Source organism: Leptonychotes weddellii, chromosome 9, assembly GCF_054177405.1.
Source record: "Leptonychotes weddellii isolate Sample4059 chromosome 9, ASM5417740v2, whole genome shotgun sequence".
In the NCBI taxonomy this organism is placed as follows: domain Eukaryota; kingdom Metazoa; phylum Chordata; class Mammalia; order Carnivora; family Phocidae; genus Leptonychotes; species Leptonychotes weddellii.
This window is the reverse complement of record NC_138377.1, coordinates 75,520,248-75,540,364: the sequence shown is the minus strand read 5'-3', so window position 1 is coordinate 75,540,364 and position 20,117 is coordinate 75,520,248.

Here is a 20,117-nt window from a genome sequence, read left to right as displayed (position 1 = left end):
TAATTAATTTATTTTGCTGGTGTATGGGCTGTGAGTTCACCTGTTAGTGGTCATTTGTCATTTCATAACAACTATGCATTTGGTTCACTGTGATGATGATCTATATCTAGTGACTGCAACATGTTTATACCACTGATTCAAATTCCATCCATGATGAAGTTATACAAATAATGCATATATTGATATCTTTTATTGCAAAATGTAAATTTAAAACTTGTATAATGTTCTTGTGCTTTTTGAAATAAAATATCTTATATGTGTATATTTACAAAGAAAAAAGGGACTTCTCATGTTTGGGGATTTGGGTTTGAAGTATAAAAATCTGTACCTAGAAAGGAGCTCTAATTAAATGTTACCTCTGCCAGCCCAGACAAATTCTTTAAAACACATAGGTATTGGGGCGCCTGGGTGGCAAGTCGGTTAAGCATCTGCCTTGGGCTCAGGTCATGATTCCGGGGCCCTGGGATGGAGCCCTGAGTTGGGCTCCCTACTCAGCGGGAAGCCTGCTTCTCCCTCTCCCTCTGCCTGCCGCTCCCCCTGCTTGTGCTCTCTCTGTCTCTCTGACAAATAAATAAAAATCTCTTTAAAAATAAAATAAAAGACATAGGTATTCAGTGTAATGGTCAAACTTTCTGACCATACATTCCATCAGTAAATAACTTTTAAGCATGCACTATACATATAGAGAGAGAATTTTTTATATTCACTACAGTACTAATGTATTAAGTACATTATAAATGATTGCCCAAAAATGGGGGTTTAAAAAATCAGCTGAAAAATAGAATATTTCTATTTAAAAACTTCCAGGTGAATCTATGCATCTCTTTGGATATGTACACCCCATTGTGGACACAACTGTCTAGAGCAACACTGTCCAGGAGAACTCTGCAATGATGGCAGCGTTCTCTGTTTGCACTCCAATATGATAGTCACTGTCCCCATGCAGCTATTGAACTTTTTGAGATGTGGCTAGTGCAACTGAGGACCTGAATTTTTTATTTCATTTAATTTTAATTAAGCTTAAATCATCATGTGTGGCTAGTAGCTACTATATTGGACAGCATAAATCTAGTTAATGGTTCTCAGACTTGACAGTGTTAGAATCACCTAAAGAGCATTAACAAAATATAAATGTCCAGATTTCACCCTTGATCCTGAATCAGAATCTCCCGAGATTGAGCCTTTACAAAACCATTATGATCTCCTGTTTCTAAACCAGTACCCTTAAATTTTAGAGCTTGCTTTCTTTTTACCTCAGTGATTTTAGTCTACGTGCCAAAGAGCCTCAGAGAGAAAAGTAGATCAGAGTGGGGGGAAAGTGCCAAACTTGGATAGTTGTGTTATTTCATTGTGAGTTTCTGTGTAAGCTTTCATTTAGGGAAAGGGTAACTAGAGTTAAAACAAAAAGTCATTGCTTTAGTTTTAAGATTATACAATATTCTAGGAGGGTAGTAGCACTGAAGGCAATGAAGAAAGTGTTTTGGTTATGAAAATACAAGGCACTTGGAATTAGCAGGAAGAGGTCACTATGGAGTCTTCTCCATACTTAGAGTAGCTGGGCACTACTAGGAAAAACAAGTCATACAACCAGGCAAATTTTCACAATTTGCTTTAAAATTTAAAACTTCTGGGACACCTGGGTGGCTTAGTCTGTTACATCTTGAGTCTTGATTTCAGCTCAGGTCAGGATCTCAGGGTTGTGAGATCAAGCCGCATCGGGCTCTGCACTGGGGATGGGGCCTGCTTAAGACTCTCTCTCCCTCACCCTCTGCTCCTCCCCACCATGGGAGCGAGTGCTCTCTCTCTCTCCTCTCTCTCTCTCTCTCTTTCCCTCCTTCCCTCTTAAAATTAAAACTTATGTACAACAAAGAGCACCATTAATAAAAAGATATCCAGAGTTAAGTGGTATAATCACATCAAGAGTACAGCTTCTGAATTTCCTCAAAATTCTTCCTGAAAACCATGTACACTAACCAGGATAACAAAAGAAAAAACCCAAAGTTTAACAAAACAAGGCAGCGGGAAATCTCCATGAACTCCCAAGTATGGGCAGATATATTCAAAGCACCAACAGCAGCAAAGCTGTGCAGTGGAAGTGGTGGAAAGTGAAAGGGGAAACTGAGTAAGAGTTGCAGAACTGGTGGCACTTGGGTGGCTCAGTCAGTTAAGCGTCTGACTTCGGTTCAGGCCCTGATCCCAGGGGCCTGGGATTGAGCCCCACGTCGGGCTACCTGGTCATCGGGGAGCCTGCTTCTCCCTCTCCCCCTGTTCCTGCTCTCTCTCGCTACCTCTCTCACTCTCTCTCTCTCAAATAAGTAAATAAATAAAATCTTAAAAAAAAAAAAAAAAGTTGCAGAACTGAGAAATTGCTAACCACCCCTGAGTGGGAAGAAACCCATTCAATAGAAAAAATGGACACTCAGGACTAAGAATTACCAGCAGAACTAACTGAAGTCCTCACATGGTGTGAGCATGGGTGAAAAACTGCTCAGTCTTGAGAGAATCAAACAAGGTGCTGGCATTCTAAATCCTCTACATTCTTATAAATAACCATTAAATACTGCCTTCATTACAGAAAGAGCCTCACCCCATGGAAAACTGCTAAAAACGGAAACCAGACTGAGAGTGGCAGTAATACTGTGGGTAAGAGAAAGTTCAGATTGTATGCAAAATGGATGAAAGACCTAAATGTGAGATGGGAACCCATCAAAATCCTAGAGGAGATCACAGACAGCAACCTCTTTGACATCGGGTGTAGCAACTTCTTACTAGACACATCCCCAGAGGCAAGGGAAACAAAGGCACAAATGAGCTATTGGGACTTCGTCAAGATAAAAAACTTCTGCACAGCAAAGGAAACAGTCAACAAAACTAAAAGGCAGCTTTCTGAATGGGAGAAGATATTTGTAAGTGACATTATCTGATAAAGGGTTAGTTTCCAAAATCTATAAAGAACTTACCAAACTCAACACCCCCAAACCAAATAATCCCATTAAGAAATGGGTAGAAGACAAAAAGACACTTTCCAAAGAAAACATCCAGATGGCTAGCAACACATGAAAAGATGCTCAACATCACTGATCATCAGGGAAATACAAATCAAAACCACAATGAGAGACCACTTCACACCTGTCAGAATGGCTAAAATTAACAACATAGGAAACAACAGATGCTGACAAGGATACAGAGAAAGGGGAACCCTCTTAAACTATTGGTGGGAATGCAAACTGGTGCACTCTGGAGAACAGTATAGAGGTTCCTCAAAAAGTTAAAAATAGAACTACCCGATGATCCAGCAATGATAGAGAACAAGCTAAGGGTTGGTGGGAGGGAGGTGGGTGAGGGATGGGCTAGGTGGGTCATGGGTATTAAGGAGGGCACTTGTTATGATAAATGTAAGTGATCTATGCGTATTTATGATTTATGTAAGTGATAAATCACTAAATTCTACTCTTGAAACCATATTACTCTGTATGTTAACTAGAATATAAATAAAAATTTAGAGAAAAAATATATTAGCAAAATGCTGCATTTAAAGATGTAAGTACATAAGAGTACTATCTGAGCACTTGACATTAAAAATAGAGGAGGTAATGGGCGCCTGGGTGGCTCAGTCGTTAAGCGTCTGCCTTCGGCTCAGGTCATGATCCCAGGGTCCTGGGATGGAGTCCCACATCGGGCTCCCTGCTCCACGGGAAGCCTGCTTCTCCTTCTCCCACTCCCCCTTCTTGTGTTCCCTCTCTCGCTGTCTCTCTCTGTCAAATAAATAAATAAAATCTTAAAAAAAAAAAAATAGAGGTAACTCTAAGCTGTGAAGCTAAGAACGTTTTCTTGACCCATCCCTGTCCATTTGACAAGCTCCTCCACCTGATGATCTAGAAAATCCATCTCATTTAAAAAAGAATATAACTGTGCTGGTTAATTTTATGTATTAATTTGACTGGCCTAAGGGATGCCTGGATAGCAGGCACAACGTAATTTCTGGATGTATCTGTGAGGGTGTTTCTGGAAAAGATTAGAATTTGATTCAATAGACTGAGCAGAGAGATCTGTCCTCACCACAAAGAGATCTGTGGGTGGGCCTCATCCAATCCACTGGGGGTCCAAATGGAACCAAAAGGTAGAGGAAGGATGATTTCCCTCCCTCTCTTTGAGCGGGGATGTCTATCTTCTCCTGTTCTCAGACTTCGGAGCTCCTGGATCTCAAGTCTTTGGACTCAGACTGAAATATACCACCAACTTTCCTGGTTCTCAAGTTCGCAGACTGCAGACAGTGGGACTTTTCAGCCTCCAAAACCACATGCGCCAATTCCTGTAATAAATCTCGCGTGGGGTGTCTGGGTGGCTCAGTCAGTTAAGCATCTGCCTTCAACTCAGGTCATGATCCCGGGATCCTGGGATGGAGTCCCTCATCAGGCTCCCTGCTCAGTGGGGAGTCTGCTCCTCCCTCTCCCTCTGACACTCCCCCCTGCTCATGCTCTCGCTTCCTCTCTCTCTCAAATGAATAAATAAAAAATCTTTAAAAAATAAAAAAATGAATCGTATGTGTGTGTGTGTGTGTGTATTCTGTTGCTTACGTTGAGACAAACGTAATTTTTAAATGGGTAAAATATTTGGATATTTCTCCAAAGAAGATACACAAATTTCTAATAAGTACCTGAGAAGATGCTCGACGTCATTAGTCATTAGGGAAATGCAAATCAAAACCACAATGAGAAACCACTTCACACCCACTAGGATGGCTATTAATCAACAAGACAGACAGTAACATGTTGGCAATAGGAGGTAGAGAAATTGGAACCAAATACAGGCAGTCCTCACTTTGTATGGTAGTGCAAACTGAAACCATACAAAACATTCTTAATGATATGGGAGAGATTGTGATTGTTCCATGGTCTTTACAAACTGTGGTGGAAACAAACTCTTCTAAGTGTATAGGGAAATGAAAATAGTGAAACTAACATTATTGAGCACAGTGTGATTTATAACATTAAAAACATTGAAAATTAAAGTGTTTCATTTATTTTTTTAAAAACTTACCAAGAAAACAACATCAAGAGTGCTTGCCTTCTTTGTGTAATTTATGATAGAGAGTCTCTTTTTTATGCCTTGGCAAGTTGTCATTCTTCTAAATTTGAATCCCCTTCCAACATTATATCCTTTGTGTTTTCAATGTTGTGAAATATTTCCAGGAGTTCTTTTCATGTGAAGTTTTGTGCCAGTATTGTTTTTTCTGGGATGTTTGCCATAACCACTTATTTATTTCAAGGAGTGTGTCTCCGCGAAGTTCCTCTGACTGCATATGGAGAGTTTCTCAAGCAGCAGCAGTGTCCACAATCCCACAGTGTACTATTTCTTCTATAACTCCTGTATAACTTCAATGACCTTTATATTTGGCCCAGATTTCACTTCCTGCATTATCACTTTAATGTCTTTATGGCACTTTTATCTTTGTTGGCCAATTCCCTCTTTTGATTATCAATTTTTGTCAAATGTCTCATGGGCTTATCACTGGGAGACAAGGAGACAACACAACTACATGCTTTGCTCCCTGTCCCTGAACTCAATAACAGACGTGCCGTGCTGATCACCAACAGACTTTGAAAGTAGTGACATAATTGGCCACTGATCATGACAAGCGTTGTTATTTGGTGATGTGTGAAGGGAAGAGCTAGCTGCAAAGTTCACACTTTATGCAATTACAATTAACATACCATCTTAAATGAAATTTGAATCATTGTTGTTGAGGGACTGATGTTAACTTAAGTAAAACCCGGCAACTGAAAATTTTGCATATAGGAACCATACAAGCTGAGGATGCCTTGTAAGAGAGCAGCAACTTTTATAAAGTTAAAAAAAAAAGGATAAATAGACACATTAATAAAGAGACTTTAACAAATATCTCCCAAACCTAAATAAAGCAGACAAAAAAATTGTAAGTATAGCGTAGACCCAAACAACATAGTGAGTGTGTTAGTCGGGTTAAGTGGGTCCTACAGTAAGCAGACACTGAGACAGATTTGGGAGCACACAAGGATTGCTGCACTAATCCACTCAATTACAACTGGGCAAGGGAGTACCAAGAAGTGCCCAAGCAGATCATCTGAATTCCACAAGTAGTCCTCTCTTTATCTAACAAAGTCCTTATACTTTCCTGCTGATCAATGCCAATTACCCCTGCCAAGATGGTGACTCTTCTTGCTTGCTAGTCCCTGGTTATATGCAGTCCCAAAGGCCCAAGCTGCAGCCATAGTTTGTAGTCTGGCGCGGTCTTTGCCAAGTCCTCTGGCAAGGGCAAGCCCCTTTTCGGGACTAAGACTTCTCTATCTCTGAAGAGCTCAGAGTTGCTGGGACAGAAAGCATAGAAGCCTCCAAGGAACTATTGGGAATGATGATGAGTGGAGCCACTGCTTGGCCCCTGGAACCCAGATATACTTCCTATTGGAAACAAAGCACTGTGTAAAGGTTTCTGATTCAGTGCATATACTGCATCCTAGAGGATAGCACCCCACCCTCACAGAGCATTGCCTCTAAGCCGATACCTGAACTGCATCTTCCGCAGGCCATTCCAACATTCTGTCAGCCCAGCTGCTCCTGAATGATGCAGCATGCAATACGACCAGTATATCCCAAAGCCATGGGCCCACTCCTGCACCTCCTTAGCTGTGATGTGTATTCACTGATTGCACGCATGATACGTTGTGTGGAATTGCATGCTAATGGAACACGCACTCTATAAGTCCCCAGATAGCAGTGTTACCTGCAGCTCTGTGGACAGGAAAGGCATACTTAGACCCTGAATAGATGCACAATCATGTGAGAATGAAGCATTGACTCTTCTAGAATAGAATCATCCCAGTGAAATTAACTTGCCACCAAGTAGCTGGTTGATCTCCTTGAAGAAAAATACCATATCAATAGAGCAATGGACCTTGTTGTTGGCAGGATGGACATTCAAAGGTGGCAGTAGCTCTAATGGTCTTGTTAAGTGGAAGTCCATGCTGTTGGGCACATGCTTAACCTCCATCTCTCCATTCGTGTGCCTACTGTATCAGCTGCCAAAGGATGCTAATGTCTAAGTTGTTTTGATTGCTTCCTTGCTCAGTATATCTTCTGTAATAGATGCTTTCTGGTGGGCATCTAAAAACATCTAAAGCAAAAATCTTCACACTTTGTGCACATACTATGTCCATCCATAGTATCATGCAGTGTGTCCTCTTTATGTCTAGCTTCTTTTGCCTATGAGATTCATCCACGTTGTATGTACCAGTCGTTCTTTTCTTTTATTGTATTCATCATTACATGAATACACAAAAATATATCCCTTCTATTGATAGACATCTCCATTGTTTCTAATTTGGGGCTATTATTAATAAAGCTATTTAAGAACATTCTCATAGGGGCGCCTGGGTGGTGCAGTCGGTTAAGTGGACAACTCTTGATTTCATCTCAGGTCATGATCTCCAGGTCCTGGGATCAAGCCCTGTGTCGGGCTCCACACTCAGCAGGGAGTCGGCTTGGGGATTCTCTCTCTCCTTCTGCCCCTCCCTCCCCCACGTTTTCTCTCTCTCTCTCAAATAAATAAATATATCTTTTAAAAAATAAACCAAAACACTTGTATAAGAATGTTCTTTTTTTAAGTTGTTTTTTAAGATTTATTTATTTATTTATTTTAGAGAAAGGAAGAGAGAGAGTACACAAGTGGGGGGAGGGGCAGGGGGAGAGGGAGAAAGTCTCAAGCAGACTCTGCACGGAGCGCAGAGCCTGACGTAGGGCTCTATCTCACAACCCTAGACCACGACCTTAGCCGAAACTTAGCCAACTGTACCACCCAGGCTCCCCTACAAGTGTTTTGTTTTAGATATATGATATGCATTCATTTCTCTTGGAGATTACATGTGTATAAATATGTATGTGTATGTGTATATATTTAGTGATATATAATGAGATATGTAATGAAATGTGTGTGTGTTTTGTGTATTGATCCATGTTTAACCTTTTAAGAAATTGTCAAATATTTTCCCAAAGTTCCTCTTACTCCATATTCTTGTCAACACTTGGTATTGTCTGTCTTTTCAATTGTAGCCATTCTGGTGGGTATGTAATGGTAGCTCACTGTCTCATTAATTGTAATACTTTTTTTAGATGCTTTTGAAATTTACTATGTAGATGATAAATATATATTTTTCTCTTCCCTTCCAGAATTTATACCTTATTTCTTCTCTTACAGGATGAGCTGGAGTATAGAGTGTGGTGGCTTAGTAGCAAGAGTGGAAAATGATCGTGAAGAGTTTTGTAAGTGATGCTAAGGGCAATGAGGAATCACTAGTATTTTTTCATAGATGAATAATGTGGTCAAATTTGCATTTAGCAAAAGCCCTCTGGCTATAATGTGGAAAAAATAAAGACACCAGGGAAGGCCGGTTAAAAGGCTCCTGAAGTAATATAGATAAGAGGTGAGTGACCTAAGCTAGGAAAGTGGCGATTGGAGTGGAGAAGAATTGATTTTTAAAAAATAAAATATGTCTGGTTCCACTTAGTCCACATCAAGTGTGATTTCAGTAAACCAATCAATAAAAATGTGCACATATTTCAAGCCATTCTGAGGATAGACATTTCCTTTAGGGGAAATTCATCTCCAGAAGCTACTAAAAAGAACATTTTAACAAATGTTATCAAACTGTTAACAAAAAGAACTTGAAACAAATGAAACTATTGGGTTCAATGTGAAATAGGAAATGAAAATAATGCAATCCAATGAGTGCAAGATGAGTTACTAAAACTTCTTTTCTTATAAACGTGCCCCAATTGAGGCAGGTCGCAAGTTGTTTATGCCAGCTTCCAGAACTGATTAAATTGTAGTCATAGTTGATGTGGCCCTTGGTAAGCAATATAGATGAACTGAAAAAAGTAAACTACCTCTGGTTGATAGTAAAATAATAAGGTCACACCAACTTAGAAAACAACAACAAAAGACCTAGGTAAGAGAGATGACAAAAGCAGAAAATTTGAATGAATTATGCAAAAAGCAGATGACTTTTGGAGGATGTAACTCACTGAGCTCACCTAAGGCCTCAATAGCCCGAGGACTGCCTCCTTCTACCACTCCCCACTTTGCTCTTGGTTTTCTTTCCTTTTGCCCTGAACCCTCCCCTTGTCTCATCGCCTTAGTGGATACCCCATGGCTTAGAGCTATGATTTCATCTCTAGGTGAAAAAATTTTTAAATTTATGTGTCCATTCTTGACCTCAGGCCTGCATTTCCAACTTTTTACCTGGTAGTGCTACTGGACCTTCGAGCTCAGAGTCTAAAATCAAACTCACCCTCGGCCCCAAACCAGTTCTTCTTCCTGCTTTTTAAATTTCTGTTAAAGATACCACTATTCTCCAAGTCATGCAGTTTTGACATTGAAATTATCTTTGACTCTTCCTTCCACAGGAAATAGCTTGGCAAACTGGCCAGGTCTCATCAACTGTTTCTTCTGATTATTCTCTGCTCTGTACTCTCATCTCCCCATTTCAGGCCCTTCTTCCATCATTGCGAGAACAGTTGCAGTGGCCTCTTTGCTGGTCTTCTTTCTCTAGTTTCTCACTTTTGTGAATTAATTCTGCATATCATCACAAATTTAATCTTCCTAAGCACAGATCTGGTAATATCTCTGATTGATACAGTGGCTTCTCAGTAGCAACCCCAAAATCTTCGATGGCTCATGAAACTCAAGAGCCTCTAAAACATGGCTCCGGGTTATTCTGGTTGTTTTTTCCCCCTTCCTTTGCAACCAGCTATGCTCTGACTTTTAGCCAATTTGTAAGAATAATTTTAACAAGTACTTAAAATTTCCCATTTCATCTCTACTCCTTGAGTATGAGCTGTAGATAGTGACTTTCTTCCAAACAATACAGTATGAAAGGAAGGAAAAAAGAACACAGTGGAGAAAACTGATAAATCCTAGCTCAGCCAGGTGATCAAGGTCAGTATCAATAGTGATAAATCATGTTGGTAGTAGGTATCTTGGATATGATGTGATAAAAATGGCAACTTACGTGCCTTTCCTCCCAAAAACCCTTAATAATAGGAAAAACATCAGACCAATTCCAAAAGAGAGGCATCCCTCAAAATACTTGACTAGTACTCCTCAAAACTGTCAAAACCATCAAAACCAAGGCTGTCATAGCCAAGGAAACCCTAAAGAAATGACATGTAAGGGCGCCTGGGTGGCTCAGTTGGTTAAGCGACTGCCTTCGGCTCAGGTCATGATCCTGGAGTCCCAGGATCGAGTCCCGCATCGGGCTCCCTGCTCAGCAGGGGGTCTGCTTCTCCCTCTGCCCTCTTCCCTCTCATGCTCTCTGTCTCTCATTCTCTCTCTCTCAAATAAATAAATAAAATCTTTAAAAAAAAAAAAAAAAAAGAAATGACATGTAAATAGAATGTGGTACCCTAGATGGGATCCTAGAGCACAAAAATAAAATTAGGTAAGAATTAAGGAAATCTGAATAAACTATTAACTTCAGTTAACAATAATGAATCAATGTTTTATTAATTAATTTTACAAATGTGCCATACAAACATAAGTTGTTAATAACAAGGAAAACTGGATGAAAAGATACATGAGAACTTTCTGTACTACCTTCTTAATTTTCCTGTAAATCTAAAACTATTCCAAAGAATAGTCTATTTTTAAATCTTATTTCCAAATAAGTATTACACAATCATCAAAAAGAATGAGGCAGATTTTTATGCACTAATATTGAAGAAACTCTAAGAAAATATTGAAAAAAGCAAGTTGCCGAAGGAGCGCATCAAATCTGCTTGCTGTTTGTATAAAGAAAAAGAATTGATAGCTGTATTTGTTTGCAGACGGGCAAGAAAGCTACACAAGAACCCAGTAGAGTAGGTGGACTGAGTGGCTGGGAGTCATGCATGGGAAGGAAGCTTACTCTTCACAATAGACTGTTTTACTACTTTTCAAATGTTGAACCATGTGAATCTATTTTCCATTAAGCAAACAAGCACACCAAACGACAAAACCAGGGGGAAAAAAGATGGTCTGCCAAATCCTCCCTCTGACATTTTTAGTCAGAGTGGATGAGCATTTTTCCTGTCAGGAGAGAATAGGGCGAAGGCAGCTGAGAATAAGCCTTTGTAAGATCTTTTCAAGAGGAGTCTCTCGGCAGGTTTGTAAACACTGTGCAGTGAGGGACGTGAAAGCTGAGCCTTTCGCTCAGGCAGGTTAAGTTGCCCCATCCAGTGGCCTCCCCTGGATCTTGTCCCACCATCTTCCTTTTAAATGTTAGCTTTTCACCAGGTTCCAATCTTGCCCTCTGCCTTCTTTCTGTGTATGCTCTTCCTTGTGGATTTCATCCATGAGAGACATTGATTCTAATTAGGGACAGGATCAAATGACAAAAGAGAGAGAGAAACTAAAACTATGGGCTGAACAGCAGCTAATATTGTTTGAAGCTCAGTTTTATGGTCTATGTGGGCTTCACACTTGGGGGAGTTGACATACAGTAGTTTAAAGGTGTATTTGTTTATTCCTGGATTCCTGTCATTCTTTTGCTTAGTGTGTGTGCATGACTCTGGGCTAGGCCCTGTGCAAAGGTTAGCAAGTTTACTCCTGCTGAGTGGGGCCTTATAATTTGGAAAAGGCCAACACAGTTAGTGACCAATGTATACTACGGTACAAAGTCAAATCAACAATTAGAGGAGTTTCAAAATGAGGCCGGTTTGAATTTTTTTAAGTTGTTGGTTATAATTCTTAGCAGATACGAAAGAAACCATGGGGATTCTTGAAGGAATCCTGAACTTCTAACATAAAATTAAATGACTGATGCAGAAAGGACAAAAGCAAGAATATATCAATGAATAATATAATGAATGCAAATTAAAAGTTGCAAGAAAATTTGAGAGTGAACTCAAGTGTTACTTTTTCCAGGAAGCTTTTCTTAACTCTCCCTGTGGTAGGCAGAGTAATGTCCCTTCTCTTCACAAGCTGTTCATTACTATCCAGGAATGTACAAATATGTTACCTTACATGGCAAAAGGGTATTTGTTGATGTGATTGAGGTTGTGGACCTTGAGAAGGGGAGATTAGCCTGGCTTATCCAGGTGGGCCCAGTCTAATCACACGAGTCCTTAAAAGTGGAAGAGGAAGATAGAAGAGTGGGTCAAAGGGATGAGCCATGAGGACTTTGCCTAATGGTGGCATTGACTTTGAAGATGGAGGAAGAGGGTCAAGAGCCATGGAATGTGGGCAGCCTTTAGAAGCTGAAAAAAACAAGGGATCTGATTTTCCTCTTGAGCCTCAGAAAAGGAACTGAGGCCTGCTGACACCTTGATTTTAGCCCAGTGAGACCCGCTTTGGACTTCTGACTTATAGAACTCTAAAATAATAAATTTATGTTGTGTTAAGCCACTATGTTTCTTGTAATTTGTTGTATCAGCCTAGAAAACTAATACATTCCCCTCAGCCCTGGGTAGAACTGAACAATCCCTAAATTCACATCCCCACTGGATCCCATGTAGACATCTACCAGAGAAGATCCATTTCCAAAATGGCTCACTAATATGTTTGTGAAATTTTTTTTCAAATAATCTATTGTGAATATTTTCAAACATACCTCAAAGTTGAAAGAACTTTACAGCAATCATCTATATACCTAGATTCTACCAATAAAAATTTACTACCTAGGGGCGCCTGGGTGGCTCAGTCATTAAGCGCGTCTGCCTTCGGCTCAGGTCATGATCCCAGGGTCCTGGGATCGAGCCCCGCATTGGGTTCCCTGCTCTGCGGGAAGCCTGCTTCTCCCTCTCCTGCTCCCCCTGCTTGTGTTCCCTCTCTCGCTGTGTCTTGTCAAATAAATAAATAAAATCTTAAAAAAAAATTTACTACATAGATTCTACCAGTAATAATTTACTATCCTTGCTTTATCATATATCTATCCATCTATCCATCCCTCTATTCTTCCATTGATCCAACTTATTTCTTAGATGCATTTCAAAGTAAATTGCAGATAGGAATGCACATCCCCCTATATACTTCAGCATGCATATAATTAGCTAGACTTCAATATTTGTTTACAGTTTTTTCCTTTGGCTATAAAATTTGAATGCAATGTACACATCTTATGTGTATATTGACTGAGTTTTGACAATATGCACCTGTGGAACTCAAAGCCCTGTCAAGATATGGAACATTATCATCACCCTTCATCCCCTGCCAGCCAATCCCTTCCCCCATTTCCTCAGAGATTGTAATCATTGTTGTAATATTTCTTTTACCATAGATTAGTGTGTCCTGTGCTACAGCTTTATGTAACTGGGAGAATTTAAACTCTTTTCTGTGAGACGTTTTCATATAAAGAGAATCGTGTGAACTTTTTTGTGTAAGGTTTCTTTCCTTCAGCCTATTACTGTTGAGATTAGTCCATGTTGTTGTGTGTGTCCGTTCCTTCTTCTTATTGATTAGTATTTCATTTATGAATACAGCACAGCTTGTTATCCATTCTCTTATTGGTGGACACTTGGGCTTTTTCTGACTTTGGGCTCTTCTCAATAAAGCCGTTCTGAACATTCTTGAATTGGTCTTTTTGCAAACACACATTTTCATTTCTCTTGGGTAAATATCTAGAAATCAGATTGCTAAAAACAGGGTAAATGTATGTGCAGTTTTAAAGAAACCTCCAGATATTTTTCCCCAATGTGGATGTGCCATTTTATATTTCAACGAACAATGTATGGGAGTTCTGGTTGCTCCACATCCTCAAACATTTGATGCTGTTAGTCTTTCTTAAATTTTAGCCATGTGGTATGTTGTTTGGCCCATTTTTTGTTCTCCCCCATAACCTGGATTTTTAAGGTTTTTTTTTAATATATTCAAGATATTAGCTCTTACAGGTGATAAACATTCTAAATATTTCATCTTAGTCACTTTGACTTTCTTTAAGCTGTTTCATGCCATGGAAAGATATTTAAAGTTTTTTGTAGTAGTTTTTCAATTTTTTTTCATTACATTTGGATTTTGAGTCATAGTTTAAAAGCTGCTTTTCACACCCAGGCTCAAAGGAATCCAGCCATTGTATAGTTTCATTGTTTACATTTAGATCTCTAATCCATTTGGACTTTATTTCTGACTGCGATCCAATTTTATTATTATATTTTTCAAGTCGCTGTTTGATTGTCTGAACACAATTTCAATAAAGATCTATCCTTGTTTCACCTCTTTGAGATGTTAATTTTATCATATATTAAGTGTACTTGAGTCTATTTCCAAACTGCCTATTCCAGTCAACTAGGATTAAAGGTTTTAAATTTTAATTTTTTCAGCAATGGATTTCTTAAAAATCTGTGTGAGCAAGTAAAATGAAGCTTCAATTTACTAAACAAACAAACAAACAAAAAAAACACCCCGAAATATAAGGATGGCATCTTTCTGCAGGAGGGTAGGCTAGAGCTCATCTTCAACTGAATCTAGACACCCCCTACTTCCTTGCAACCCTGAATTAACCAGAGCAAGCTTACGGACACACATTGATGGGATGCAGTGCTGAGAATAGGCAGGGACTCTATTTGAATTCTGTGTATAAAGACAGGCTGGCCCAGGAACCTACAAAGTCCAGTTTCTGGCTCTAGTCTATTGTTACTTGTTCTAAAGTAAATTTAGTAGGATTTTTCTCTTTTCTCTCTCTTCTGTGACCTCCGAACTGGGATTTTTTTCTTTGTCATTTGTTTTTTAATAATCACCCTTTGTTGTTTCTGGGTAGGAATTAAGGAAAATCAAAGAGCAATGTATAGTTATCTTCATACAAAAGATACAGAAAAAGGCAAACCGACAGGTGTTGATAGCACTTGTTTGGAAGTTAATAGCACTTGTATTTTTGTATTCTTAGTATTTTGTATTATTTTCTACTATATTTAACTTTTTGCATTGCATTCATTCATTTAAAAATACTGAGTGTGGGGCGCTGGGTGGCTCAGTCAGTTAAGTGTCCAACTCTCTTTCTGTTTTTTTAAGCAGAGAGAGAGTGAGCACAAACAAGGGGAATGTCAGGCAGAGGGAGAAGCAGGCTCTCTGCTGAGCAAGGAGCCCAATGCGGGACTCAGTCCCAGGACCTTAAGATCATGACCTGAGCCAAGGGCAGCCGCTTAACCAGATGAGCCACTCAGGCATCCCTAAGTGTTGAACTCTTGATTTCAGCTCAGGTCATGATCTCAGAGTCCTGGGATTGAGCCCTGAGAAGGGCTCATCGCTCAGTCAGTGGGGAGTCTGCTTGAGGATTCTCTCTCTCTCTCCCTCTCCCCCTTGTCCCCGTGTACTCTCTCTCTCTCAAATAAATAAATAAATCTTTAAAAAAAATTAAAAAATAAAAATACTGAACATATTTAATAGATACAGAGTAAAGAAAGTATGGAAAATATGCAGTATAAGAAATGATTCTTCTATACTTATAGAAAGAAATGATATATGTACAAAAACTATGATTCAAAGTGATCTATATAGGAACCACATCTAATATTTTTGAATCCTCCATAGGATATCATCCAACAGTATCTTTTTTGTAGATACCCAATAAAGTTTTGGAAATTTTATTTGGCATCTGCAAATATATTTTATTTTGCAGAACATACAATGACCAAATACCACCACCAGAAAAATATTTTTAAAGATCATCTTGGTCACCATCATCATTAGGTTTCTAAAAATTATAAAAATCCCTAGTCACCGGATAGTCTGCTTTGGTCCGTTAAGATAGGAGACGAGACCATTCAGGGCACCTGGGGGGCTCAGTCAGTTAAGTGTCTGCCTTTGGCTCAGGTCATGATCCCAGGGTCCAGGGATCGAGTCCCTGCTCAGCAGGGAGTCTGCTTCTCCCTCTCCCTCTGCTCGTGCTTTCTCTCTCTCAAGATAAATAAAATCTTTAAAAAAAAAAAAAGACCATGAAAGACAGGAGAGACTAAGGAACTTTGACAGACTGGAAAACACAAAGAAGACAGGAAACTAATGCATTGTGGCATCCTGGATTGGGTCCCTGGAGTGGAAGAAGTATATTAGTGGTAAACTGGTGACATCCAAATAAAACTGACAGTTTAGTTAAGAGTATTATACTAAACTTAATTCTCAGTTTTGAGAATTTTACTAAGGTTATGCAGGATGTTGGGGAGCTGGGTGAAGTAATCATGGGAACTTTCTGAGTTAATTTTGCAACTCTTAATAAAGCCCAAAATTATTTTAATAAAAGTTTTTTAAAGTTAAAAAAAAAAAAAAAAGACTGTTTGGCTTTATTTCAATACAGGGGCAATGGAATAGTATGATCACTAGGGTGCGCTATTAGCATCCTCAGCCAGTCAGCCTCTGGGCAGCAGAGCCTGAAAATCACAGAAAGTTCGTGGTCCAGTGTTTCCAGAAGCTTATTGCTGGACCAGACTGAAAGTCACTGAACTTCTTCCACACTGTCACAGGCACACATCAGGAATCACAACATTACTTCGCCACTTTCACATTTGAAAATTTTAAGTATACAACCATGCTATGCTACTGAATGACCTTGCAACAAAGAAGAAACCTAGAAGGCTGAGCAAATACGTATAGAATTAACTGTTCTAAAGGGATAAAACTTGGAAAACGTTAACTGTTAACATTCAATGGTATAGTTGTTTCGTATTTCATAAAAGTTAGGCATAAACAGGAAGTAGATCAAGAAATAACATGGTAAATATTTTGTAAAGGCAAACATTTAGTTTCTTTTCTAACTTTACTAGTTCTTTTTTTTTTTTTAAGATTTATTTATTTGACAGAGAGCGACACAGCAAGAGGGGGAACACAAGCAGGGGGAGTGAGAGAGGGAGAAGCAGGCTTCCTGCCGAGCAGGGAGCCCGATGCGGGGCTCCATCCCAGGACCCTGGGATCATGACCTGAGCCGAAGGCAGACGCTTAACGACTGAGCCACCCAGGTGCCCCTAATTTTACTAGTTCTATTTTTTTTTAATTTTACTAGTTCTAATCAGTGTTAATCTTCCCTGATATAATGCTCTATTTTAATCATCATCAAACACAAACTGATATTCAGTATGTTAAAAGATAATAGATACAGGGGCGCCTGAGTGGCTCAGTCGGTTGAGTGTTGGACTCTTGGTGTCTGCTCAGATCCTGATCTCATGGGTCGTGGGATCTAGCCCCACATCGGGCTCTGTGCTCAGTGGGAGTCTGCTTGGATATTCTCTCCCTCTGTCCCTTCCCCCGCTCTCTCTCTAATAAATAAATCTTTTTAAAAAAAGATAATAGATTCATATACTCAAAATTGAGATTACCTTGCCTCATGTCCCTACTCCCAGATTTCTCTTGCTTATTTCTTTTTGAAATTTAAAAAATTATAAAGCTTTTCACAACAAAATAAAAGTTGAAGTTTTCAAAAACACAAATACTTGATTTGGCGTGAATGTATCTCTGTCAAAATGAGAATGCAGCTAACACTGGCTTAAAGAGACCATGCTCTCAGAGGACCCCAAGGATTTGACTGGCCTGTAGGCTATAGCTTACTGACTCCTGTTCTAGAGCATCTATATGTGCCACAGAATATTCCTCTTTCAGAGCAGTTATTGCAATGCATTGTAATAGGATTTCATGTTTGCTGACCCATTGTGAAACAGGGACTGAGTTTATTCATATTTGTTTCCCCAGTACCTAGCAGAGTAGTTGGCATTAATAGGTCCTAAAATTTTTTGTTTAGTGGATTAAGCAAGATTCAAATAGAAACTCATAAGATTGATGAAAAATTTAAAAAACAGGGCTGTTTCCTAGTTTGTGGAAACACTTGAGCACCGGTCCACTATTGTTCATGTTTCAAAGGACTGTGCAGTTTTAAAAAACAGATTTGAGATATATTTCACATACCATATAATCCACCCATTTAAAATACATAATTCTGAGATTTGTTGTTGTTGCGGTGTAATTGACATAACATTATACTGGTATCAGGTGTACAACATGAGGTTTGTTTTTGAAGAGACAGCAAGCAAAAGGGAAGGGGTCACATTTCCTTGACTTGCACACTGGTTTATACTGTGGTGTTCGTGTGTTATCCTTTTTTTTTTTAAGATTTTATTTATTTATTTATTTGAGTGGGGAGCGGTTAGAGGGATAGGAAGGGAGAGGGATAAGCAGACTCCCCACTAAGCACAGAGCTGGACATGGGACACGGGAAGTGGGATTCAATCTCAGGACCCTGAGATCATGACCTGAACTGAAACCAGGAGTCTGTTGCTCAACCGACTGAGCCACGCAGTCACCCCTGTTGTCCTTTTTTCTTTTTAATTAAAGATTTTATTTTTTGTCAGAGAGAGAGCACAAGCAGGGGGAGTGGTAGGCAGAAGGAGAGGGAGAAGCAGACTTCCCTGCTGAGTAGGGAGCCCGATGCGGGACTTGATTCCAGAACCTGAGATCATGACCCCAGCCGAAGGCAGACGCTTAACCAACTGAGCTACCCAGGCGTCCTGTCCCCTGTTGTCCTTTTGATAATGATGTAAATAACCCAGTTAGATCATTTCCTGTTTGGATTAGGGGTAAGTTAGAAAGTGGTAAATCAATGGGTGTCTAAAGATGGGTAGAGGTAGCCACAAATGGAGAAAAGGAGAAAGAAAAAGGTTCTCAAATATGTTATTTATTCTGTGCTGGGAGAAAAGAAGCAGTGTTGAAAGGGGCATTATGCTCTGGGAGGGGAATCAGTATAAATCTGAAATTTGCTCATTATCCTTGGAGATGCTCTAAGACTGATCCCAGGATGAGGCTCATTCTTTCAGACTCATTTATCCAAGGCAGATATCCCTAGACTTAAATCATTTCTTATTCTATTATTTTCAGAAATCTTACTGTATTAGTTATCAATTGCTGCATGACAAATTGTTCCCCAAAACTGAGTGCTTAACGTAACAGTAAACATTTTTCATATCACATAGTTTCTGTGGGTCTGGATTTGAGGAATGGCTTGGCTGGGTAGTTCTCGATTGGGGTAGCTCACAAGATGGCAGTCAAGATGCCAGCTGGGCCTGTAATCATCTGAAGGCTTGGCTGGGGGTGGAGGATCTATTTTCAAGAATGGTTCATTAAGATGGTCGGCAATCTGGTGCTGATTATTGATGCAATGCCTCAGTTCCTTGCCAGGTGGCCACTCCTAAGGGCTGCCTGCTTAAGCATCCTGCTTTATGGCAAATGGCCTCCCTGTAAGTAAGTGATCCACGAGAACATAAAGCAGAAGCTGTGAAGTCTTTCATGACCTAGTCTTGGAATTTACACACCATAATTTCTGAAAAAGTCTATTAGTTACACAGGTCAACCCAATTCAGGGACTACACAACGGTGAAGATACCAGGAGGTAGGGATCATTGTGGGCCATCTTAGAGGCTGGCTACCACATTTGTTTATTTTTAAAAATGCTCACAATAGATAGATAGATCTCAAAAAGGATTCCTGAATTCTAGTACCAGCTCTTGAATAATACATTACCTGGCCATTTATCCTAACTGAAAAAAAATACCTCTTGGGACAGCCCAATACTTCTTAAATGGAAAAGATCAGAGTAATAGGGAGACTTGGGAAGCTGTTTTCCTTGAGCAGTTCAATATCCCAGGATTCCCACTCCTATGGCATTAACTTTCACTATATATTCAATCTTACAATTCCTACTCTGAGATATACTATTGCCCTATTCTCAAGATCCTCATCATAGAACACTTCCCTCTGCACTGCATTAAAATAAAAATTCATTCTTGATATACAGCTACTGGATTGCTTTCTCACATACTCTTCTATTTATCTTACCCTTCATGGATTTGCAAATGGAGTTGGTTATAAAATAACAATCAGAAGAATAATCATCTGTCCATATTTGGAGAATCCAGCTATATCTACTGATACATTTAAAATAAATAAAATAGTAATTCTGTGAATACATTAATCAAAACCCTTATGGGGGTACCTGGGTCATTCAGTCGGTTAAGTGACTGGCTCTTGATTTCAGCTCAGGTCATGATCTCGGCTCAGGTCATGATCTCAGGATTGTGAGATGGAGTCCCCCTGTCCCCAGGCCTCTGCCATGCTGAGAGTGGGGCCTGCTTATGATTCT